At 43.1% G+C, this 26,797-nt stretch overlaps 1 protein-coding gene across 6 annotated transcripts in view; it reads right to left on the bottom strand.

The window, feature by feature from the left end:
* The window catches only part of LOC146520664 (TANK-binding kinase 1-binding protein 1-like), a 41,108-nt gene extending 18,497 nt beyond the window's left edge, over positions 1–22,611 (bottom strand). For 2 of the 6 annotated variants that reach the window (XR_014873714.1, XM_085156972.1), the window contains exon 1: positions 21,798–22,611. The gene's annotated coding sequence lies outside the window, so the exon portion shown is untranslated. The remainder of the gene's footprint in view (positions 1–21,797) is intronic. The other 4 variants (XM_085156974.1, XM_085156975.1, XR_014873715.1 and 1 more) reach the window with 3 other exon arrangements.
* Positions 22,612–26,797: the final 4,186 nt, after the last annotated feature.

Here is a 26,797-nt window from a genome sequence, read left to right as displayed (position 1 = left end):
CTGTGCCCTTTTTATGGCAGATTTCCAAGTTGAAATCCTGCACCAGGAGAGACCATCTCATCAGCCTTTGGTTCGAGTTCTGCATTCGCATTAGGAATACCAGGGGATTGTGGTCGGTATAAACTATCACAGGCGAGGGGCTGGAACCGACGTACACCTCAAAATGCTGCAATGCGAACAGCAGAGAGAGGGCCTCTTTCTCAATCGTGCTGTACCCTCGCTGATGGACATTGAATTTCTTTGAGAAATAGCCGATTGGGTGATCCACACCATGATGGTCTTCCTGTAGCAATACGACACCTGCTCCGTTTGCACTAGCATCTACCTCTAATTTAAAAGGGCGTGCAAAATCAGGGGCAGCCAGCACTGGCGCACTGCACAGGAGAGTCTTAACAGCTAGGAACGCACTCTGACACGCAGAGGACCACACAAAAGGTTTCAACACACTAGTGAGGCTAGTGAGGGGTGCGACCACTTCCGCGAAATTTTGACAGAAACCCCGGTAGTAGCCCACCATGCCGAGAAAACGGCGGAGCTCACGCCTAGTCCGAGGGGCAGGAAAGTCCAGTATGGCCTGGATTTTGGCCAAGATAGGGCGCACTTGTCCCTGACCCACCTGTTTTCCTAAGTACGTCACCGTGGCTTTACCAAAATCACACTTGGCGAGGTTGAGGGTGAGGGATGCCTTTTCCAGGCGATGGAACACATCAGTGAGTGTCTCCATATGCTCTGACCAGGTGTCTGAATAGACGACAATATCATCTAAATACACTTCACACTTGCAGACGCCTCCCAGCACGATATTCATGAGCCGTTGGAATGTGGCGGGAGCGTTGCGCAACCCAAAAGGCATGACAGTGTACTGAAGTGGTAAATGGTCAGGAGTAACAAAGGCAGAGATTTCAGCCGCACGTGATGTTAGAGGAACTTGCCAATAGTCCGAGAAAGGAGTGTCCGAGAAAAGATTAGGATGATTCTCAATCAACCGACACATGTCGTTTTGAACATCATCATCTACCTCAGTTAAATGTGACCTTAAATCCCGTAGGATTTCAGAATTCCTAAATCGTGCAAAGCCCACAGCACAACCGAAAACCAAATCATCACCTACTGGGTCATACCGGGTTTCGGAACCTGGCACCCCCACAGTCGCAACTGTTGACACACCACCAGCAAAGTAGGGCTTCATCATATTAATATGACACACACAACACTTTTTCCTTCGCTCTGGGGTGTCGATGACATAATCCGTGTCACTCAATTTCGTCTGCACTGTATACGGACCACTGAACTTTGCCTGGAGAGAAGATCCAGGGACCGGTAGAAGTGTTAGAACTTTATCACCAACCTCAAATTTCCTTTGCACAGCTTTCTCATCAAACTTCCTCTTCATCTTACCCTGCGCTGCAACGAGAGCATCGCGTGCGATTGCACATGCTTTATGCAAGCGCTCTCTAAATGAACTCACATAATCCAACACATTTTCCTTAGGAGCATCTGTGTCGGACAGGAAGTTCTCCTTGAGCAGTCGCAACGGGCCACGCACTGTGTGACCGAACACCAGCTCAGCAGGGCTAAATCCTAGCGACTCCTGCACGCTTTCCCTCACTGCTAAAAGGAGCAGCGGCAACCCCTCATCCCACTCCTTTTCAGACTCAAGGCAAAATTTCCGCATCATAGATTTCAATGTCTGATGAAACCGCTTGAGTGCACCTTGCGACTCCGGATGATAGGCACTAGATTTCTGATGTTTAATGCCAAGTGATTGCAAAACTTGAGCAAAAATCTTAGACATGAAATTAGAGCCTTGGTCGGTTTGGACAGCCTTTGGTAACCCGAAAGTAGAAAAGAAGTTCACCAACGCCTTAATAACTGGTTTAACCTTAAGGGTGCGCAATGGAATTGCCTCGGGAAAACGGTGGTAGGTTTTTCTAATACCTAAATGTCCAGAAAAGCTGTCATGGGCAAGACTAAGAACTTTGTGTCGGTACAGTTGAGGCACCAGAACCTGCTTAAACACATTCCAGCCCAGATCACCAACTGTAGGCGGATACCAGGTACGCATCAACACATCATCCTCAACACTGTAAACACGAGGATACTGGTCACTAGAGTTGGCAGCTGAAAAACAACCCACAAGAGTCGGGTCACTGTGTTGTGCCAAAACAAAATCCTTTTTGTTAACTCCCAAAGGCAGTTGAGATGTCACTGATGGGCTAATAGACAGCATCGCCTCAGAGTTGCCTGTCAGCGGGTCACAGGTTTTAGATTCAGGCTTCGGCTCACCACCAGCGCAGAGAAAAGAATCAGACAAATCAACATCACCATACCTGCGCTTGTGCGCGCGAGTTACAGCGCAGGCAGGAGAAACAGAGGGGGAGCGCTCAGCAGCAGGGTCAGATAACAAAGTATCAGGCACAGGATTCTCAACCACTCTCGGGGTAGAAAACACTTTCCCATTCGCTAAATCATTCCCCAGAATCATCGCCAGTTGCACTGGCAACTGATCGCGCACTCCAACCGGTACCGAACCCAAAACGAGCGGCGATTGAAGAAACACATTGTGTAGTGGTACTCGCAGCACATCCATTTTTACTCCCCAGACAAGAGCATCCGAACCACAAAAAGAGTCATCAGAAAAAGGTAGAATACCCCTCAAAATGAGTGTCTGCACGGCTCCAGTGTCACGCAAAATCGTGATCGGCACCCGATCCTCCTCTTTTCCGTTCAAAGAAACAAATCCTTCCGACACAAAGGGACGGTAGCTGTCATCAAAGCTTTCACTTCCCACTTCATTGCTAGGTGAAGTGGAAGCAGACATAGAACGAACGAAACCCACACTTTTCGGCTTCCTTACCGTGTGGGCCTGCTCCCTGCGCTGTACTGATGGGCAAACAGCGACGAGGTGCCCGATTTCATGACAATAAAAACATTTGCGATCTGACACAGGAATAGCAGCAGAACGTGTCTGGCGCTTAGGGGAAACCCTATAACTTTTGGCAGGATGAGTTGCGGAAGTGTACTCACGGCGCGCCGTCAAAAGTGTGGCACGATGAGTTAACACAAATTCATCGGCAAGGACAGCGGCTTTAGACAATAACTCCACCTTCTGTTCGTTAAGGTACACCATGTAGAATGACCACTTGGTAGCTTTCTTATGATGCTGCTTTATTGAACATGTGTCCAGCATGGGTTATAACAGCACAACAACAAGTGTGGCAGCTAAGAGAAGAACTGCACATCGGCAGCCCTGCCGCAAAGCATGTCATGGTGGCGTAAAGCCTCAACGCCCACCCGCTCGACACAGGCAACCCAGTATATGACATCTCCCCCCTTTACATGTCATTTCCAATGACAAAGCCCAAATAGAACAGCAACGACATAATGATAACACGTGACACTATAATAGCCTCTGGGCGGTTCTCTTAAGGACCGGGCACAATTGGCTTACTGTCGGCCTGAAGGGCAGTGTCCACTAAACAGGACTTATTAAACATGGTAAACCTTTAAGGTAATTAACTCAACCAGGTAACAGCAGTACTGGTTGCAGCTCAAAACATAAGTGCAAAACAGCAACAATACAACATTCCCACTCCCCAGTCCTTCCTTCTCTCCCATTATCCCAGTGTCTACAGATCCAGCCTCTTGACTGGCTTGCGTACCCGGCCGCACCTTGTGCGTAACTGATCCGGTACATCGGCGTGAGTGGGTGCAAGCGTTGGGGCCAGAGTAGGGGCCAAAGGTGGGGTCTCTGGAGTGGATGCACCAGCGCACTGAGATGGCAGCTCCTCAGTGTCCACAGTGGGTGTTGGAAGGGGTTGTGGCATAGCTCGTGGAGATGGTTCGAGGCGGAGATGGCGGCGGTTCCGTCGCAGCACCACACCTTGGGGTGTGGCAACAAGATAGGACCTCGGAGTGACGCTCTCCTTGGAGATGATGGCCAGTGTTGCCCAAGCCTTCTCCTGGTCCAGCTTAGTTGGGACAGCATCCCCTGGATGGAGTGGAAGTAGGGGCTTAGTACCATGGCGGTGGTCGTAGTAGAACGCCTGCTTGGCCTTCTGACCAGCATCCCTTTGTTTGACCTCTCTTTTGTTGGGCCATTTAGGTTGAAGATTCTTCTCCAAGGTAGGCAGGGTTGTCCTGATCTTCCTCCCCATAATAAGTTCCGCTGGGCTGAAGCCTGTAGTGGTACAGGGAGTAGACCTATAGCACATTAGTGCTATCAGTGGGTCATTGTGCCGCAGGATTTTCTTTGCAGTCTGTACTGCCCTCTCCGCGTGACCATTTCCCTGTGGGTGGTGGGACTAGACGTTATGTGGGCGAAATCCATCTCTCTCGCAAAGGCCTGGAACTCAGAGCTGGAGAACTGAGGGCCATTGTCACTCACCACCTTGTCAGGGATCCCAAACCTAGCAAAGGCCGACTTCAGTTTCTGAACAACTTGGCCACTGGTCTGGGATGGTAGGTGCAGTATTTCCAGAAAACGTGAGTAGTAGTCCGACACAACAAGGTAATTATTCCGGTTGTGTTCACAGAGATCCAGGGCTATCCTTTGCCATGGACGATCCGGCAAAGGTGTGGAGATGAGCGGCTCCCTTGTCTGTGTTGGCCTCTGTGCCAGACATGTGTGGCACTGCAGCACTGCATTCTTTAGCTCAGTGGAAAGCCCCGGCCACCACACAGATGAATTAGCCCTATCACTGCACTTGGTGAGGCCTTGGTGCCCTTCGTGTAGTTTGTGTAGGATGGCTGTTCTCTGTGACTTTGGAATGACAATTCTGCAGCCTCGTATAACCAGGCCGTCAGCCTCTGATAGCTCGTTTTTCACTTTCATGTACGCTTTAATGTTTTTAATGTCAATGGCACACTAGCTCCGTATGCAGGCCAACCCCTGCGTATGTACGTGATGACAGTCTGTAGTTCAACATCCGTTGCAGTGGCTGCTTTAATGCTTTCCATTCGGCTTGGGGATGCTGGAATGCCCTGTAACATGGTGGCTATGTAGCAGTCCACTTCACTGTGAGTGCTAGTGTCTTCCTCAGCCCGAGTCTGTGGGCTCCGTGACAACGTATCGGCGATGACAAGTGTTTTGCCAGGGACATAGACGGCCTCCGGCTTGTACCTCATGAGCCTCATCAGGAGGCGTTGACACCTCAATGGAACATTGTCAAGGTCCCGGCTATTGACCAGGGGCACCAAAGGTCTATGCTCGGTCTCAAGCCTGAAGCGATCTAAGCCACATAGATACTTATCAAACTTCTCATAGGCCCAAACACTTGCCAAACACTCCTTTTCGATTTGTGTGTAGCGGGTTTCAGCCTCCGTGAGGCGTCTAGAGCAGTAGGCAACAGGTTTCCACTCTGCGCCATGAAGCTGAAGCAGCACAGCCCCAAGCCCGTAGCTACTGGCGTCAGCAGATACAGCTGTGAGTCTGTTGACGTCATAGAAGGCAAGAACAGGTGCTGATGTAACCGCACTCTTAATGTTCTCGAAGGCTGCCTGCTGTGGGTGGCCCCAGGTCCAACTGTTTTTGCTTTTAAGCAACTCGTACAATGGCTGGCATACTGTGGCAAGAGCAGGAATATATCTGCCCAGGTAATTAACCATTCCTAGGATCCGTTTAAGCTCTTGCACATATTCTGGTGACGGCAGCTGAAGAATGGCGTTCACTTTCTCAGGGTCTGGCCTGACCCCAGAATAGTCGATCAGGTGACCTAGGAAGCGAAGCTGGCTCTGTCTGAAGGAGCACTTCTCTCAGTTGAGCTTCAATCCGGCTAACTCAATGCGCTGCAGCACCTTCTCAAGTCGGGTGTCGTGTTGTTCCATGGTGGCCCCATAGACCAGGATGTCATCCATAAAGACCTCCACACCTTCGAGCCCCTCTAAGGTCCCCAACATCTTTCGCTGAAAGATCTCTGGTGCACTTGTTATCCCAAAGGGCAACCTCTTAAAGCAATACCTGCCAAATGGCGTGATGAATGTCGTTAGTTTGCAACTCTCGTGATGCAATGGGATCTGCCAAAATCCACTGGCTGCATCCAGCGAGGAGCAGTTTTGTCAGATCGACGCAGATCCTGGCCCTTGCTGTGTTCTTCTTCAAGACAGGCACCATTGGTGCACACCATTCGGTACGTTGGGTCACCCTCTCAATGACACCATGGTTCTCCATTCTTTGTAGTTCCTCCTTCACTTTCTGCAGCATGGGGAAGAGCACACGGTGTGCCGTATGCACCGCGTATGGCACAGCATCGTCCCTTAACTGAATTTTGACTGGCTCAGTTTTTAGTGTTCCGTGTTCACCGTAAAGTGGTTGGTTCCTGGTGGCAGTGATCGTTGCTTCATCAATTCTTCTCACCAGGTTCATCTGCACTGACAAGGAGCGGCTGAGAAGGTTGCTAACTCTGTGTCCACGAACCACATACACCTTGGACAGGTAGTCTTTGCCTTTATAACTTATTGTGGCCTTTAAGTAGCCGAGACATAACAGCTCTCCTCCGGGGCTATCTAGAGGGAGATTAGAAGGCTCTAGTGTTCTCTTATGAGCAAGTGTGTGGAACGTGTCTTCATTTATGATAGTGACATCTGCTCCTGTGTCAATCTTAAATTCTATTGGGGCAGAGTCTAGCAGTAACTGCACAGTCCATGCTTCGCTATTTCCTTTTGCATTACACACTGAGCCAAGAAAATATGAGGCCTGCTCGCTTTTCTCTGTCTCTGTAACCTCATTCACTGATCTGGTGTTACGACACACCCTGGCCCAGTGTCCAATTTTTCGGCAGCCATGGCAAACAGATTTTGCTGCCGGGCACCTTTCATCCCTGGCATGCTGTGTCTTCCCACATTTACCGCATTTCTTGTCACGCCCTGCCCATTTTTTTTTTTTCTGCGGGTAGCCTGCCTCGCTGTTGTTGTGATTTCCAGTCCATGCTTTTCCGTTTATCCCGTACCCCCTGTACTGAGCCTCCCGCATCTCCCTGCAAGCTGACCTGCGCTGCGACCTCCTCTGACTGTCTGACGATCTGGGTCATTTACGCCAATGTGAGGTCCTTCATCAGCTGTAGCCTGTGGGAGAGGTCCTTGTCTCGTATCCCGACCACAATACGATCGCGGATATTTTCCTCTTTACATGCACCAAACTCACAGTGCTCTGAGAGGTCATACAGGGCTCGGATAAAACTCTCCGGCGTTTCGCCTGGCCGCTGGACACGTTGATGGAAACATGCTCTCTCATGTATAATGTTCCTCTGCGGAAAAAATACTCGTCGAACTTCCTCATTACGACGGCGAAGTCGTCACGACTTTCATCGGTGGCGAAGGTGAGTGACTTGTAAATGTTCTCTGCTTCATTTCCCATCGCGTAGATTAGGCAGCTCACCTGTACTTGTCCTTCATCTTTGTGGAGTTTCGTTGCGATCCTGTAGCGCTCGAAACGCTGTTTCCAGTCGGGCCATTCTGTCGGCTTATCGAAGGGGAAGCTTGTCGGGGGATTAAACTTAGCCATTCTGTTGTTTTCTCCCTTATGGCGTTATTCAAAACAAAACACACTGTTGGAACGACGACTACAAGAAAGATGCTTAAAAGCAGCTCTAAAGAGAATGAACTGTATAGAGACCGATTGCGTCCAGAGGTGAAGCGGCGGTACTTGCAAAAAATAGCGTGCATTGGAAATGTGGACCCGTATGAAATACGGCCGTGGAGTGGAAACCCTGAAGACCAACCGCTATTGACGTAGCCTGACATATTTTTGTACCTTGTCTGTGGAGTCAGCGCGTACAAGTCGTCATTCAAACAAAGGTAAGTCAGCTCGAGTACTGCGTGTGAAATGCGTTTGAATTTTCCCCGAACATTCACATTAGTGCAGCATAAATTCGTTCACAAGGGGGAAATTACAGTGAGAACATGTGGAGGCTGTTAGAGGGATAACATAGTGAGTTCAGTGCATTGATGTGGCATTGTCCTGAAGGATTTAGTTATTCTTTATGGTTAAAGAAATTGCACTAATTTATTCATATTTATTATAAATAATCCTAATTATACATCTTGCTTCCATGTTTGTATCCTGTGTCACTAAAAATACATTTTATTTTAATTTTATACATTGATTATTGACCTGCAGAATCTCCTTATCATATTAAGGGATTCATAATTGTCACTTTATGCTTTCTCCATCTTGAAAGTGATGACATCCTTGCATTACATACTTTAGGTTCAGACGAATGAAACTCCCCGCCTACCCACACCCTCCACGACGTTTCCCCCCCCACCGCAAACGCAAAAAGGAAACGAACCAATCACACGAACGAAAAGGGACGATGTTACACCCCTAGTCTAGGCGTGTAGAGACGCACATAAGGTTGGAGGAGAGAGAGACAAATACCCGCCCTGGTTTCCAAGCCAAACATCCAAAACCAGTTGTGAGTAAAAAAGGTGATTTTATTGAAGGTAATGAAGCATAGCTCCAGGGTGAACCCAGGCCAAAATAATAAACAAAACAAACTAAGTCCCACCAGAGAAAACTAACTAAACCCTACGAAAGTAAACAGAACAAACAAATGACAATACTAACCCTCGCTTCCTAACCCGGAAAACAGGAGAAAACTGTTCCCAAAGAAAAAGGCGGCTCACCCCTTCCACTTCAGCCTAAGGGTGCCTAAGCACTAAGTTAACACAGCAAGAGCGGCTCTCACAGATCACGCTCACACAAATACACAGCAAAAGTATGGGTTGGAAACCAGGGTCAGGACCGCGTCAGCTGTCAAGCTACTCGCTTGCCCCACTCTCTCTCTCTCCCGGCGGGAGCTGTTAGAGCGGCTTTTTGAACGTGTTCCACGGTCCAATCAGCTGCTCACTACTCTTCATTAGGGGAGGGACCTGCAAAGAGTCTTAAGCACAGTAAAGAGACACAGAACAAAACAGCCCATACAGTGTTCTTATGGCCACAGCCGTAACATATGTAGATACAATACTGTTTTGTCTCTTGTGGTGTGTGCCTTTTTATGCTTAACTGGTTTATATATGATGGTGGCCGAACAGTTGCCTAACAAACAAGAGACTTTGTTATGGTTTGAAAGCTCTTCAAAAACCCCGGAGAGCAACTCCACCAGAACATCTCCTTGGAAGCAAAATGTAATGAGGGGTGGCTCCCCACTGTTTTCACAGTACTGAATATTTTATTGATTGACTGATTAACTGCAAATATCCAATCCAAATATCCTTTAGTGGTATAAAGTTTGCATATGGATCTTTAACAGACCAACAACAGCTCAGGACAGTTTGTGGAACAGAAACAACATGTAATCTATTGCTTGTGATTCTGGATGCATGCATACTGATTCATATCGGTTTACTTGAAATTAATATTTTCAAATAAAAAAAGGAAAGAAAAGGGAATGGCTGGCAGCGGAGAGTCACTCAAACATGTGACCATGGTTAAAACCACACATTTTGTTCATGCTGAATGTAACAAAAAACATAATTCCAATGCACCCCCTACCATCCCACCCCTCACATCAAAGTCTCTGCCTCTCTCACACACATTCAGCCCACATACTGCCTGTGTTTGTTGTCATTTTCCCCATTTTGGCTCTAAATTTTCAAATCAATTCACTTAGCTGTATTATTAAGGCATTTTTACAGAAGCACAATCAGCATCAGCCAAGGACAGACCAGAGCAAGCCCATATGTATTCATCACATGGTTACCCCTTCACTAAAACACAAACACAGTGGATTCTACATCCATGTTATCCACACACTGTTTCTCTATACTTGAGTTGCTCTTTGCTGATGACACAGGCTTAACATCCCACAAGGAAGACACCGAAAACAGCTTGTTACTTGTCTCTTCTATGCTTACAAGGAATTCAGGCTTGCTGTAAGTTTAAAGAAGATGCAAGTCATGGCACGGGGTAAAGATCACCCTCCAAAACATCACCATAGATGGGTACAACCTACAATCATTCTTTGTAGCAGTGAAGCCTCGACCAACTACATGAGGCATGAGAGAAAACTTCCACCTGAGGTGCCTGCAGCGCATTCTGTGGATTCAAAGACTAAACAAAGTGCCCAATTCAGAGGTCCTGAAATCCACAAACATGGACAGCACGTTTGCCCTTCTTTGTGAGTGGTACGTTCATTGTCTTGGCCACATCAGTCAAATGGAACTTGGCTGCATCCTTGAAGGACCTGGCGAGTTGATGAAGGGCTTGTGACCAAGCAAGACCAAGCACCCATGGCTGCACTTTAAAGATGTATGTAAAAAAGACATGAAACTGTGCAGCATAAATACCATGGCATGAAAACTCGGCTCACTTGATCGCTCAGTCTGGCGCCTCACTGTCAGGAGGGGAGTGGAAAGGGCAGAGGAAAACAGGGCTGCACACACCTCTGAAAAGAGAGCCAGAAGGGAGGCAGACAAACACCAGCCTCATCAGACGTCTTCTTGTGTCTGCGACGCATGCGATTGAGACTGCCACTCATGGACAGGACTTCTCAGTCATGCACACTGATGCTGGCATACCTGAAAGAACACCTGTCTGAATGTTACAACATCACTTCTTGACACGGAAGGATGCCACCGCAAAAACTCTTCTGATTATTTATTGGAGTTTATATGATATGTGGAGGCGCGTTGTCTGCGGTGCCGCTGCATGGACCACAGACGCACCTGAGCGACATCTGCAATCACGCCTCGCCAGGTTTAAAGTGTGAACTAGGTTTAAAGGTTCTGTTACAGACACCTTTAATTCTACTACATGAAGTTAATGCTAAAATTACTTCTGAAGTATGATTAAATATAAAAATCTATGGGGTTCTTTGAATAAAAATACAAAGATTATTGTTACTCTTGCCCCAAAAAGGAAGAAAATACAAAGAAAAGAAATGTCATATTTTTTGTTTTTTTTCTTGGTCTGGCTTCAGTGGGATTTATCTCCTCTATTGGCCAATTTATTATTCCAGCTGGGTATCTTATGACTAGTGGGGCGTATGTATTGAAGGTGAGTTAATGTCTTACTTGAAGTAGTATACAGCTTGATGTTATTCATGTACACAAGGTATCTGATGGTCATTCTAGTCCTGAATGTATATTCCAGTCTCTTCCACTCTTCATACTGCAGGGACCGTGCATTACCTTGGTATATTCTGCACTTGAAGGTAGATAGTGCCTTGGAGTTGGCCTTCAGTGTTGTCTTCCATGTTCAACACTGAGTTCCTGATGAATGTTATAAGTGCATTATTAACCTTGTATAGTGCTAAGGACTCCAGTATCCATGTGCTGTGCATTGAGTCACAGAGTGCCTTGTAGCCAATACAGACAATGCTCGGGTCTGTCTGGTCAACTGCTCTGTGAACCAATAGCTGGGGCTTTACGCCCTGTTGTTGTTGATGATGTTTTTTGTTTTTTTTGCAATATGTCTCTGAAGTGTGCTCATATATGTGCTTTTTCAACTTGGGTGCTATGATATCTGAGAGGAGCTTCCATGTTGTGGAGAGGCAGATAATTGGCCAATAGCTTGATGTTGTTTTACCCCTTTTAGGGATCTTCTTTGATAGCTATTGTTCTGCCCTGTGTTGGACAGTGTGAATGAGTACATACTGTTAGCAGACATTTTATTTGTACTGCAATCCATAGATTGCTATTAGCTTCTTCATTCAGTAGTTGTGGGACAATGTCTGGTCCTGGTGCTCTCCAACTCTTCATGCTGTTGTTGGATACCTTCCTTTGTGATGTTGATCTCTTGGAGGTTGCTTTTTTCCTACTCTTAGGCCCACCAGCCACTTGGCATTGGTGTAGTGGGACACCTTTTTCTCTCAGATGTTCTTCTAATATTGCTTATTTTCATTTCTGGGTAGGTCTGCCCTTGAAGCTGACAATACACCATGGATGGATCTTTGGAGAACAGGCCATTTATTCTTTTGGCCTCTGCTTCTCTGGTATATCTCTTCAGCTAAGTGACCAGAGCTGTGAGTCTCTGTATGGCATATTCCAGACCCTACTGTAATCAGTCTTTCAATTTGTCCTGTTTGTTTAGAAACAAGCCCCCAAGGCACTTTGTCCTTATTTTGGCTTCCTGTACCACTTGGGCTCAGGAATAACAGTAAAGTTGACCCAGCTTGGACACAATATAAATAATGTTTATCCTTTTGCATCTTTCATTGCTGTTGCTGTCACGTTACACATACACACAGCTGCAGCATTTCAGCGCACCGCTGCAGCTGTGTGTATATGTAACGTGACAGCAACAACACAGACAGGACACAGTGCAGACCTTAAAGCCGGCAAGGCGTGATTGCGGATGCCGCTCAGGTGCGTCCGCCTCCCCTGCAGCGGCACTGAGGCCAGGGAGCCATCTGGCCAAACCTACTCTAGAGGGAATCTGCCCAGAACGTCGGCACCCCTGACTTGTCCAGCGCCGACAGCAAAGCTTGTCCAGGGGTTGGCCACGTGGCAAGCGATGGTGCAGGTTCCACAATAGAAGCTCCTGAAAGCTGAAGGCTCTGCCTACCATTATACTTTTAAAGAACCACAAGTCACCTCTATTAGGGTGAGATGGGACTAGGAGGTCTTTACAATAAGATGGAGCCTGATTATTGAAGTATGTCAGGAGAAGCATTTTAAATGTATCTGTGAAGGTTCTCAGTCATCCAGGTCATCGTAGTCTAAGGAGCTTGGAAATAAAAGAGTCTGGACTTTTCTTGAAGACGTTTCACCTCTCATCCAAGAAGCTTCTTCAGTTCTAGGCGCAATTGGTTGAGAGTCCCAGATTTTAAGCCCTATGGGAGTGTCCGCAAGAGGGTCATGGACCCCGTATTGATCCTCTACCTAATCACACGAGCCAAGGTGTGAAAACGGTGTGGGACACAATCAGCCAAGGTTTCAGGTGAACCCATAGTGAAACCTAGCCCCACCCTATCATGTGATTTATGTTATTTATTGAGGTCAAATGGCCCAGGATATGAGTGCTATATGTTAAGATGTCTGGGAAGGGATCTCAAAAACTGGATTATAGACATCAGACTGTTGGTGTCGTAGCCACCTCCTCTTTCACTCCTCTTTCAAGCCATCTGTTTTCTCTATCCAAAATTTTAACATTGGCATCCTTGAAAGAGAGACCTTTAGACTCAACTGTACATCTGCATCTGAAGGATAAATGATCTCTTTTTTACAATCCAGATAACCCAGGGGGAAAAGCTGTTTGTGAGTGTGAAGATGTGAGACCCTTATAAACCTAAGGTACCGTCTGGAGGGCAGCGGGTCGAACAGGTGGCAGGCAAGATGCAAAAGGCCACCTGTGATGGCCCTTGTTTTCCTGAGACAGGAGGAGCAATTGACGGCCTCCAGGGTGGCGGAGGACAGCTAAAATAAATAAAATAAATAAAAAATAAAGATTTTTTTTCAGCAGTGTTACCCTATGTGCATGCTTCCTGTTCTCATCTGTGGGCCAGACACCCAGGCAATAGGAAACCATGCTCTCCAATGAGGTGCGGTAGACAGTCAGCAGCAGCTTCTGGTCCAGGTTGTTCTTCCTCAGGACATGGAGAAAGTGCAGCCGCTGCTGGGCCTGGGTCTGAGAATGCAGCCCTGTGTCTCATGTTCTCTCACCCTCCCTTGGAAAGGCAGCTGATAGCACAGAAAGACGGCATTCAGGGCAGAAAGTGTCCATCAAAAGCAACGTGATGAACATCATCGAAGCTATAGCAAAAGGAGATCCAGACTGCCTGTCATGATTGTGGGAATGTCCAGTAATTTTAATTCAATTCAATTCAATTTTATTTATATAGCACCAAATCACAACAACAGTCGCCTCAAGGCGCTTTATATTGTACAGTTTTTACCTGTATCTCTCCACCTATTGTCAATCAGTGGCAATTAGCAGGATGGTACCTAAGACCAGCATTGCCATCTGTTCTCCGCCAGTTCATCAGCTACCTCATGGTGCACTGTTCCAAAAAATAGTAATGTCAAAGTATCTTACTGTATATTTTACAGTTTTGTACTGTCTTTCTAGGATATCATTAAATTTACATAAGTAGACTGTGATCTTGTCAAAGGTAAAATAACGTAACAGCTCTGTAAATATAGTAAAACACAATTTACTTGTTTTTTAAATATATTTTTTTGTATATATGCATATTTAGATTGTAAAAATACATCCAGAAATGTATCATAATTTCACGAATATTTGTCTGTTATGTGAGTGAATGATCTGTTAAATTCAAATGTAATACTATGGAAAAATATATGAAATGGTCGAAAATTAATGAGAACAATCAATAATTAAAGGAGTATTTGAATTATAATTTTGCTGAAAATTTCATGTCACCTAGGTCTCATTCAATAATTAAGAGGTAACAAGTGAAAATATAATTAATAGGAATAAAAACTAAAAAAAAAACATATTGTGGCATGTTGGGGGAACAGCTAGTTCTCTCCCATCATGCCTTGGGACATGTGCTGCTTAGATGTTCTTGTTTTATTGTTTATGGTTACGTTACTTTTAACTGTTATCTTGAATGTTGTGTTTATGTCGTGGTGCAGAGTCACTGACAGTTGTTGTTTTGTAGAGGGAGTGCTGTACCATGAGTGACTTCTGTTGTGCTGTTGTTGAACCTTGAGGCACATCGTAGCACCAGCAAGTGTTTTAATTAAGAGCTCTCCCTACCAGCTAGGGCTTGGATGACAAGCTCAATCTCTCTCTGTGAGCTTCTTTGTTAAGATTCCTTTGCATGCCACAATGTAAAACATTGCACGGCCATGCTGTGCTAATTATAAATTTTGAACAAAAAATGTAGAGTCAGGATTTGCAGTTAATATAAATCTTAGAACAGAAATAGGCCTCTGCACCTGGGGTGAGGGTGTGGCCATGAAAACAATGACATGCCATTGATTGTTGGGACACATAATAACATGACACTAAGCATCGGCCAATGAATGTGAACTAACAACAACCAGGTCGCGGGTATGGCTGCGACTGTAGGAAAAAATTCTAATATGAAGGTATTTTATTGTGCATTTTACAGTAATGTTCTGTTCTTCTAGAATATCATTAAAGTTACGTAAATAGACTTTGACTTCACATTTCAAATGTAAATTAACGTTAAATCACTGTAATGTAATGAAACATAATTTTCATGATTATTAAATGTATCTGTCTGTACATATGCATATTTAGATTGTTAAAATACATTCACAAATGTATCATGATTTCACAAATATCTGTCCGTTATTTGAAAGATCGAACTGTTGAATTCAAATGTAATGCCATGGAAAAGCATATAACATGATCCCTATAAGCTTGTGTTACATCACATAAGTATTGTTATCATTGCTAGTTAGGGCGACCGTGGCTCAAGAGTTGGCAGTTCGCCTTGTGATCAGAAGGTTGCTGGATCGAGCCCCGGCTCGGACACTCACCGTCGTTGTGTCCGTGGTCAAGACACTTCACCTACCGCCTACTGGCGATGGCCAGAGGGGCCGATGGTGCGATATGGCAGCCTCGCCTCTGTCAGTCTGTCCCAGGGCGCACAATCCATTATTATTTAAGTTAACTGTATATTTCTGTACATTTATGTATTATGATTCATATTGCCACATTCATTGACCTTGTTTATAGGTAATTTCATTGCTTGATCACGTTAAAATGTTCCTAATTTAATGTCTAAAAGCACTTGGAAAAGGCAGGGGATGCACAGTACAGTAGTGCAATTCATCCTGATCGGTGATTGGTCAAAAGTATAGAGTGAAAGGATGAGCACTAAGCCCACCAAATCAAACTCTATGGTGCTAAAAAAGGGTAAAGTGGCTGACAAATTCCATCTTTCTTAGATAGGATTGGCATCCCCTCCATATCAGGGCAGCTAGTGAAAAGTTTGAAAAGTTGTATCACTGAACAGGCAGAGAGAGCTGTGGAGGTGGCCAAGTCATTCTTCAGGCAGAAGGATTTGGTGGGTACACTGGCATCCAGCAGAGCTTGCTTGTCCCCCCCCCCCCCCCTCCCCCAAAGCCTCACATGGACAAGGCTAGAGAAAATGAGAGAGACCACATAATCCAAGAAGAGAACTGAGCAGATGTGAAGGAAGAGCAAATGTGTAGGACAGTGGGGCTCAGGCAGCAGGTGGCCTGGACAAAACGGGAGCGTAAGCTACAGTGGAAAATCACCTGAGGAACATCATGCAAGCGGATGTCCATTGTGTCTGATTCCTCATCCATGCCCTACCAAGCCCAGCCAATCTCTATTATGTGGGGCAAGCATGAGACACCAATCTGTCAGCTATGGTCAAAAAGGGGATACTTAGAACATCTACAGAGTAGATGTCCAAAGGCTCTGCAGAGGGTTGCTACCACTGGCATAACAACCAAGTGCTGAAAGCAGTGGCAGAAAGCATAGGCAATGCAATCATCTCTGGGAAATAACATCTTGCCATGAAGAGGAGAATTGCCTTTGTCAAAGCTGGAGAGAAGCCCTGCCAACAGCAAAGGACAAGGTCAGGTCTTCTCTACACAGCCTGGAAGCTGCAACCCCATCTGGGGAAGCAATTGAAGTTCCCCCAGCACATTGCTAAAACATCCATATCCATGATCCATGGACGGTTGCTGCTGGGATGCAAGCTGGGGTCTGATCAACTTCAGCTGGGACTGGATTTGGAAGTGGATTTGAATGTGTAATCTCTTTTGTTTACTTTATTTTTCTTCTTTTTGCACTGAGAGAATTGCAACTCAGTTTCGTTGTTTAATGTTTCATTGCTACAATGACAATTCACTAGCAGGGACCACTTCCTTGGTAACGATGGGCGATGAAGGATGAGGAAGTGTGTATAGTGCTGCGGTTTGGGGAAGGCCTTGAAGGGGACTGGCAACGGCTCTCGGGCCGGGCAGATCCCCATGTACTAACAAGAAATAAATGGAGGAAAGGAAGAGAGGAGAGGAGAAGAGGAGAAGAGAAGAGAAGAGAAGAGACGAGAAGAGAAGAGAAGAGAGGAAAGAAAAGGGGGGGGGGGCAGGGGGAGCATGAAAATGAGAACAGCAGCAGAAGGGGGGGGGGGGGGTTATAGCCTGAGGCCGGAGGGGGCGTGAAGGAGGAGTGGTCCCGCTCCTGAAATTCAGATGATATCTCCACTAAAGAGTCTGTCTCTGTTTTCTGATGTGCTGGTGTCATGCGTTGCTGTGTAGCAGGCAGGTTGAGACCCAATATGCAGAACTCAGAGACAGAACTAAACTCAAAGCAACTTTACAAAAAAGTAAACGGGGCAAAATTACAAGAAACTCAGGACACTAATGGGGAAATGCGAAACACACAGGGAACGCAGTGATGGGAGGTACTGTGCCGAGGCTTCAGAGCACATGTAAAGACATATAAAGAATAACACAAGATGCATAAACACAGACAGGGACGAAGACAAAAGAACGTGACACAGACAAAAGATAAATAAACATGAAGACAAGACTGACTAAGCACAGAAGATCTAAGAGAAAGGCAGACTTGACAAAGGGAACACAGGAGGACAAAAAAAACAACCTTGAAGAAAATCTAAAAATGATAACTATAAATACCAAATATGAACAAAAACACAACCTAAGTAAAAATCCCCTCCATACAACTCAAAACTGAACACTTCAACAAACCAAGTCAAACAGAGAATATTACACACACAGCTGGATAAGCAATTCCAATCCAGGAGGTCCTACCTCACAACTTACAGAACTCAGAATCTTTGCTAACATCTTGTTGTCAGATACTACAGTACATCTTCAAGCGTCTAGCATAGTCCATGACTCCCCATGTTCCTTTTGGCAGTAAAAGGGGGACAAACAGAATATAAGGCAAGTGGTCATAATGTTATGCCATCTGTGTCGTTATATTCCTCTGTTATTGGTTGGCTTGTACAGGTTTCAGTAGCATTTAAAGTAGGAGAACTAGTAAAACTGTCTGTATTGTACTCTGTATTTGTAATCCCTGTACAGATTGAATGTCATATGTGGCTGTGTGACAGGCAAGGCAGAACCCAAACACAGGACTCGAAGACAAAGGAATTAGTTTTAAGGTGGCAGCTATGATGGCCAAATTAAGCTATCTGAAACATTGAAGCTTGTATTCAAAAAGGTTTCATTACTCGAAGCTGTTCAACAGTCCTCTTTTGTGCCATCTTGTGGCCAAAAGTATGAAGAGCAGCTTGAATCAACAGCTTGAAATGAACTGCTTCCTACAGAGCTGAGTTGACAGTTTCTGTTTAATATCATGTGACTGAGGTGCTTTGAACATGTTTTTATGTATGTATGTATGAATTTATGTATGTATTTATGGGGGGGCGGGGGGGGGGAGTGAAAAAGAATGATTATTTGATTAATAAATACTTTTGATAAATAAACTTTTGCTTAAACGTGCTGTGTTATGGTCTCCTTTTGTTTGATTTCTGACATTTGAAAGCAAAACATTCTTTATAATAATATACAACACGCTCTTATAATAGGTTGGGAGTATGCTTGTGCTGTAAGGTCCCCATTTCCACATGCCATAATTAACCAATGCGCAGCTACACTTGTATATAATATATTATAACTTATATGTATAATGTATTTTAGGTACTTTTTTACCTTGGGGTAGAATTTTTTAAAAACTAGTAAAATAAAAACAACACATAAGACTGTTCTATTTATTTTTTCTTTAGGAATAGGCAGAATGTCCTCTCTTCCTCGCTGGCTCCATGTCTCTCAATATGTCACACACTTCGCTCTCTTACACAAAATCACAACAACACAGCACAAATCCTGCCAATGATTCCCTTCATTATAAACCATGGAAACAGGTATTGAAGCAGAGACGTACCAAATGAAACTTCACACATCACTGATCATGTGACTCGAGTTAGCCGAACCAAGCCTCGACACTGCTTCAGAAGCAGTGTGTTGTTTTTTGTTTTTTGCACCGGAGCCTCCGCTTCAAACGGAACATCACTAAAAAACTCTAACGAGGGAGAAATTAGGAACTGGGAACTAGAAAACATGGAAGGTATAGGGTACAGGGAACCACACAGCAAACAGGGATGACGCAACAACAAGCAGGGGGAGACTAAAATACACACAGGATAATTAAACGATGAACTAACAGGACAGAGAAAGCAAAATTGAACACACAGTACAAAGAGACTGTCAAAATAAAACAGGAATTAATGTAAGCTGATTCAGTCCCAACTGACCTATTTTAAAAAATGTGTCTCATTACCAAGAAACATCTCATGATGGGTAAAAACCAATGAGCTCTCTCAAGACCATTGCAACCTTATTGTTGCAAAACATCTTGATGGGATTTGCCACAGAAGAATTCCTAAACTACTGAATGTGCCAGTGAGCACTGTTGGAGCCATAATCTAGAATTGGTAAGAACATAATTTTACCATAAGCAGGCCACGACCAGGTGATCCCCGCAAGATTTCAGGAAGGCAGTGAAAAGAATTATCAGAAGAGTTGTCCAAGAGCCAAGGACCAGTTGTGGAGAGCTACAGAAAGACCTGAAATCAGCAGGTAGAATTGGTTGAAAGAAAGCAATAAGTAATGCGCTCAACCATGTATGGACGCTCACCACACCGCGTTTACAGTTTTCTGACCAACATTTAGACAAGCCTGTGAAATACTGCCAGGATATAGCCTGATTAATTAAGACCAAAACTAAAGTATTTGGATGCCATAATACACACTATGTTTGGAGGTAAAAACGGACTGCATATCGCCCCAAAAACACCATATCAACAGTGAAGTTTGGAGGTAGGAACAGCATGATATGTGGCTGTTTTTTGGCATTCAGCATTGGGAGGGTTCATATAATTGAAGGAAAGATGAATGGAAAGACGTTTGAGACATTTTTGATAAAAAAAATCCACTGCCACCTACCAGGATGATGAAGGTGAAACGAGGGACGTGTCAGCAAAACAACAATCCCAAACACACAGCCAAGGAAACGCTCAATTGCTTATAGAGAAAGAAAGTAAACCTCCTAGACTAGCCCAGCCAATCACCTGACCTGAATCCTGAAAACTTTTCCCTGTGTCTGCATCATTAGTACACATAATTTAATTATGTACTTATATGGTTTGATTTATTTGCATGTGTGGATTTGATGGGTTGAGACATTTGATGAGAATTTCATGTCAGTAGCACTTTTAGAAATATATTTTCTTAAAAAATTGGTAATGTGTTCAATACTTATTTTACCCACTGTATGCACTCACCAGACAGTTTATTAGGTATACCTGTTGAACTGCTTATTGCAAATATTAGCCAATCACATGTCAGCAACTCAGTGCAATTAGGCATGTAGATGTGATCACAATGACTAAAGTCCAGCCTTAGTATCAGAACAGGGGGGAAAAAAGGTGATTTAAGTGAAATTGCATGTGGCTTGGTCATTGGTGCCAAACGGGCTAGTCTGGCATCAGTGAGTATTTCAGAAACTGCTGATCTACTGGGATTTTCTCACATAACCATCTCTAGGTTATGTAAGCACTGCTCATATAACTAGGTCTCTATTTTAGACCATTCTCTTTTTTTAAAGCATGACCATCCAAGTGTGCACAGAAAAGGCACATTTAAGTCATGCTTTGCTATGCATCATTATGCAGAAAATTCAAGAACTGATCATGCAAGTGTCACAACAAAACTGTTTGATTATTAGCTATAATGTGATTGATGATTTTAGTCCAGCAATTTTATACATTCAGTAATAGATGAACACTCAATGCTGGCCGTCAGTGAGAGCACATTTAATCTTTTTCTGAAATTTTATACTAATTTAAGCTTCAATGTATTCTATTTGGTAAGCTATTACAGTCCTCATATGCAGTGGATTATTAGTTTTGGGGAAGAACAGTATTATACTATTTTGGCTGTAGCGTAGGTGATCTACTAATAAGAAGGTTAGTGGTCCATCCTCACTGCTCCAGTCTGCATGCATAAGTATCCTCACACACTGAACACCAAGTTGCTCTCTGATGTATTCACTGGAGAATGAATGCGTGTAAATGTTAGATAGAAAGCACTTACTAGCACCTGTAGAATATGTGTGAATGGATGAATGAGTCGTGTTGTATAAATGATGTAGAAAAGTGCTATATAATAACCAGTCCATTTATATGATCAGTTTGTCTGAGTTATAAATAGGCCACCTCAGCTCATTTCAAAAGCGATTTCAAAAGTAGGGTCATGTCTGTACTAACCTCATTGTGTGAATAGCACGATATGTGATTTGCACATTTCCGAAAAGCCCTCCCCCCCCCCCCCCCCCCCTTACACTCTAAGAGGAAATTAGCTAAGGTATTGACAAAGTCTCCAAAACCCGACAGCACATGAAGGCAACACGTCTAATGCGATTGATAAAGCCTCGCATCTCCATTGCTCCTTTAGTCATAACTGCAAATAGTCACACACGCAAAAACACACAGTCTCACTGTGTCAAGTGTATGTCATTATATTTCTCTATCCATGCTTATATTGCAGGGGGATATTGCAATCTATACAAAGCGCTATTGTCGAGCCGGGTAAAAAAGAAAATAATCTTTCTGTGATGTAACAATAAATTAATGTGTGTTTTTAAAAAAATCGTTACAACGGTGTTGCTGATGCTTTTCCCCGAGAGCATCCTCCGTTGCGCCACTAAAGCATGTCATCCTGACCCGTTTCGAAATGCAGACATGTTTTAGCCGGTAACATAACAGGACAGCAGATACAGTAGATTGCAGCAACACGCACAATATCGGAAATTAGAGAGAAGAGAGGACACATGCGGCACTAAAGCTACTTTTACTCACGGCTCTGAAGAAACGCCATGAACATGATGGTATCGTTGATCCTGAGGAGGGTCGACATGACTGGAGTCTGACATCAGCAGTGTGTGTGGCGGGGTTGAGTGTACTTCCCCCTCCCCCTTTTAACAACATGGGGAGGGTAAGCGAAAAGATGAATACTGAGGAAAACCAGCTCGCAAAACTTTTTTACTAAACTGTCTAAAGGGGAGTTATTCATAAAGAAACACTTTTGCCCAAGGTGTAGGCTGTCTCACATTCTATGACCAGCCTCACGAAAACCCTGAATTGGGTATGGGGAAGGAGCAGGATGGACGGATGGATTGCATATACACAGGTTAACAAAATCATTTTGGACATGCAACAATCTGTTTGATCTGATCTTCATCTACACACAACACAATATCCATTCATCCATCTTCTTCCTCCTACACAACTTAGCAAGCCTGTCCCAGATGGCAGAGGACGAGAGGCAGGGTACACCCCGGACAGATCGCCAGTCTGTTGCAGGGCAAACACAAAGAGACAGACAACCATTCACTCACACCTATGGTGCGGCCACTTTAGAATCACCATTTATCTAACCCCACTTTCTGCACATATGGTGACTGTGGGAGGAAGCCGAGTACCCAGAAAGACCCCACATAGACACAAGGAGCGCATGCAAATCCATCCTTTCCCTGACGCTGGAATTGAATTCAGGACCTGGAGGCAACAGTGCTAACCATCCCATTGTATTCAGACAAAAACAATCTACCCTTCCCCCTTTCATTCCTCCCCTGATGACATTTAATTTTCAATTTTATTTATAAAACGCCAAATCACAACAACAGTCATCTCAAGGTGCCTAATTTTGTAAGGTAAAGACCCTTCAATAATAAGGATACAACCCTAACAGTCAAAGGAGCCCTTTGAGCAAGCATTTGACAACAGTGGGAAGGAAAACTTTTAACAGGAAGAAATCTCCGCACCATTTTCAGGGAGGGGCAGCTATCTGCTGCGACCAGGTGGAGGTGATGGGAGGAAGACTAGATAAAAGACACACTGTGAAAGAGAGCCAGAGATTAATAATAACTAAAGATTAAATTCAGAGAGGTGTATAAAAACATAGTGAAAAAAGATGAGTAAAGAAGAAATACTAAGTGCATCAAAGGGAAGCCACAACCTAGGCCAATTGCAGTGTAATTAAGGGAGGATTCAGGGTCACCTGATCCAGTTCTTACTATATATGCTTTATCAAAAAGCAATGTTTTAAACCTAATCTTAAAACTAGAGAGGGCCCCTGCAGTGAAAAAAAGAACATGTTGGATTTACTTAATTCAATAGTGGACATTGGTTGCACACAATTGCTTTGCTTTGGCGGAAACTTAAAGTAGTTAAACTTAGTTAAACCAACACAACTTATTCATATTCAATAACCTGTGCATTTTGTGTTGATGAAACGTGATTGAAAAATGTTTAGATGAAGTAAGTTGAGCTCTTGGAATATTTTAATCCTTCACAATTTTGTCATTTTATTCCAACACTATTCATTAACTTTTACCCCAATACTACTTGGTCACTTAAATACTACATGTTGTCTTCATATTACATAATGTTCAACAAAGTCCAGAGTCTAGTTAACATTTGAACCCAGGACCACAATAAATAGCATACACGTGGTGTGTGTGTAGTTGTCTGCCTCTTATAACTCCAGTGATTTACCTGCAGTTTGAAATCTCATGTGATTTTGTGAATTTCATGTCCAGAAACTAACCACTCTTACTAGAATATTTCATGTCATCTCAACAAGAACAAATTAAGTTATTGAATTTCATACAGATACTACATGATTTAATTATGTTCACCATAGAAACATGAAATTATTTTGTTACACTTTACAAATTACAAGTTAGACTTTTGTAAACGTAACAACCATTCAATTTCCTTTTTTCGGTAACAAAACTAGAGGCGGCTGCTCAACTTGACTGAGATGGATGCCTCCCTCAAACCATGATCCAAAGCGCGCAAAATGAAGTCACGTGCAGTGTCAGATTTAACATTGGTATATTATTGACTTAATTCCCTCAAACATGATATGAACAATTTAATATACCTTCTCTGCATATCATGTAGTTTATACACTATACAGTTACACTTAACTTTAAAGCGTGAGGCAATTGTGTTGAATACAGGCAAGATGCTTACATAAATCCAAGAGATGGCCAATCCCTTTTTTCAGTGTCTCCCAAAGCCAAACTGGGAGATGTTTCCACAGAAGAGGGGGATTAAAGCTTCTGAAGGTTCTGCCTCCCATTCTACTTTTAAATATCCTACAAACTACAAGTAAGCTAGCACTCTGAGAGGGATTTATAAGGTACTACGCTCAAAAATTTAAATGAACATAAAAAATAATGAAAAGGATTTTTATTGGTTAAAAATAAATTGCTTTATTTTAGCATTATGCAGTTCTGTTATTTGAACTTAATGTAAAATTGGACAAACTTAATTAGTTAATGATGGATCAACTTATTTACTGCGGTTAAGTCAAACTGAATGTAATTTAATTGATCCAACAATCTGGACAGGTCGCCAGTGTATCGCAGGGCTAACACAGAGAGACAGACAACCATTTGCACTCACAGTCACACTTATGAGTGGCGAGGCTGATGGTGGCTATGATGGTGCATGCATGGGCAGCAGGTTGAGAGTCGTGTACTCCACTGTCACTCCCTTACTATCTGCACATCTTCTACTGAGAAAATAACAAAGTACAGTGTTCTGCCTTTTATAAATTAGACTGGACTATACAGTTTTATAAACTGCCAGAGTTCCCTCTGGTGGCTGCTTTGTAATATTGTTTTGATTACTTTGGAAAAAGACAAATAAAGGAAGCGGAAAATCCAAGATGGCTTAACATAATGCCAAAGTATTACTGTTTTAAGCCGATATGGACCTTAAAATATTGTTGCTTTGGTCGAGATTTGTCCATAAGTATGAGTGACAATAAGGTCAAGGTCAAGTTTATTTACAGAGCCCATTTCCAAACAGTCCATGCTGCACAAAGTGCTTAACAATGTAAAATCCCACTAAAATAAATAAAATGCAAAACAATGATGCAATAAAATATAGAAAAACAAAAATAAGTCAATAAAACAACTAAAACAACAACTAAGGTTTAGGTCAATGTATGTTAAAAGCCAGACCATCAAAATGTGTCTTTAGTAACAATTTAAAAAGTTCACGTGTATTTGCAGATCTAATATTAAGAGGAAGACTGTTCCAGAGTCTGGGGCGATAAAATAATAATTGTCTCTTTGTTTTCTTTAAAAATGGTATGATGATTTGTACGTTTAAGGGAGTTATGAACGTTTGATCTTTTCAGTTACCAGTAATTGGGTAACAAGCTTGTTTGCAATGTTAGTTAGGTAATACAATATTTTGTATGTTTTCAGTTTTACGACGTCAAAGAGAAGGCAACAGTCGAGGACATTCTTCAATAAATCAGCACGAAAAAGGAAAATAAGTCTGTTTATTGGAGCATCGTTATCTCGTTGTCTAGCTGGTGAAAACTAGAAAACTCAGGGCGAGGATAGCACATACAGAGGGCCACCTCAATGTTGTGTACTGCTGGGATATTTATAACTGGAGCTATTTGTAGCTATTAGAGCTATTTCATTATATTTTGTAACTTTGTAATGTATTCCAATTTTTCATTTGTTTTAGTTAGTTACTGTTCTTACTACCTTAGAGCAACATTGAGCACATAATTTTTTCAGGGATTAAAAAAGTATTCTGATGATGAAGACAATGTTCAAACTGGCCCAGCCAATCACGTGACCTAAATGGAAGTGAACTGTTGTGGAAAGAACTAAAGCTTTGAATTTATAGAAGGGAATCAAAGTGTTACATTTTGAAATGTAAATTTACTGATTCAATGTGTAGAGCTGCAGCTATCGATTATTTTAGTAACTGAGTAATCAAACGATTCATTGAATAAGAAATAATATAAATAATTTTGTCTTATTAATGAGAAATAATAAATATTCAAAAGAGGAAAAAAACTGTTTAACTGCATACAACATTCAGTTAAACATGCAGTCAAAACATCCCAACTAAACCCTACATGTCATATTGAAATTTCTTTTTTGAATAATTTCTGAAATGCAAAAAATATATAAATAATCTCAAGTACAGTCAAAGTTAAATAAAATAAGAAATATATATGAAATCTATGGCATAATAAAATGATCTTTCCTCTGTCTCCCTCAAAGGCTTTCTGGTGTTAATAGGGGCCGAGTTTTAGTGCTACTGAAAACAAATGTTATGATGGAGCAGACATTAATTAATATTAATAATCCGGTGTCCAACCTAACAACCCTCAGGTCTGTGGCTAGGAGTTTAATGGCCCATGTACATTTTTATTGGCTGCCTCTTTGCTCTTCGCAGTGTGTAAACAGACTCCGAGTGCGTTTAATTGTGCCAGAGTCATCATCACTGTTGCTGCTGTATTAGATTGTCGCAAATGTGGGTGAAACGCTTGCATTTACATCATTTAACACATCTGCGGGCTACAGAGCCACGCACTGAACGAAGCATCAAGTTGATTAATTAATTTGATTGACTGAACAGGTATTCCTGATGTGTGCCCTATGCTCTATGTGTGGATGCATGCTCAATCATGCAGGTAAGTAAATCCCAAAAGGTTGGTTCTACAGTCTCAGCTGACTGCAGGTTTCCCCAACCTATAAACAGTACATTTGCACACAGTGGGTTTGGTGCTGTGAGGAGCTCAGATGATCATGTGCCAACAGGCTTATTTTGCTCATAGTGAAAGGTAAGGAATGTCAGAAAAATTATGCATAGTTAATTGTAATCAAATATTGACTTGCTTCATTGCTGTTGTGCTTTCTTTAATGTAAACTCATGTTTTGCAAAAAAAAAAAAAAGTGTACGTGATGGAGGGAAATTGAGATCTTTTTTGAATTCAGCACTCTAAAGAAAACCCAGAATTTACAAAAACTATC

This window comes from Neolamprologus multifasciatus, chromosome 4 (assembly GCF_963576455.1).
Source record: "Neolamprologus multifasciatus chromosome 4, fNeoMul1.2, whole genome shotgun sequence".
Taxonomy (NCBI): Eukaryota; Metazoa; Chordata; class Actinopteri; order Cichliformes; family Cichlidae; genus Neolamprologus; species Neolamprologus multifasciatus.
The sequence above is the reverse complement of the archived record's forward strand: the minus strand, read 5'-3'. Positions and strand labels throughout refer to the sequence as shown.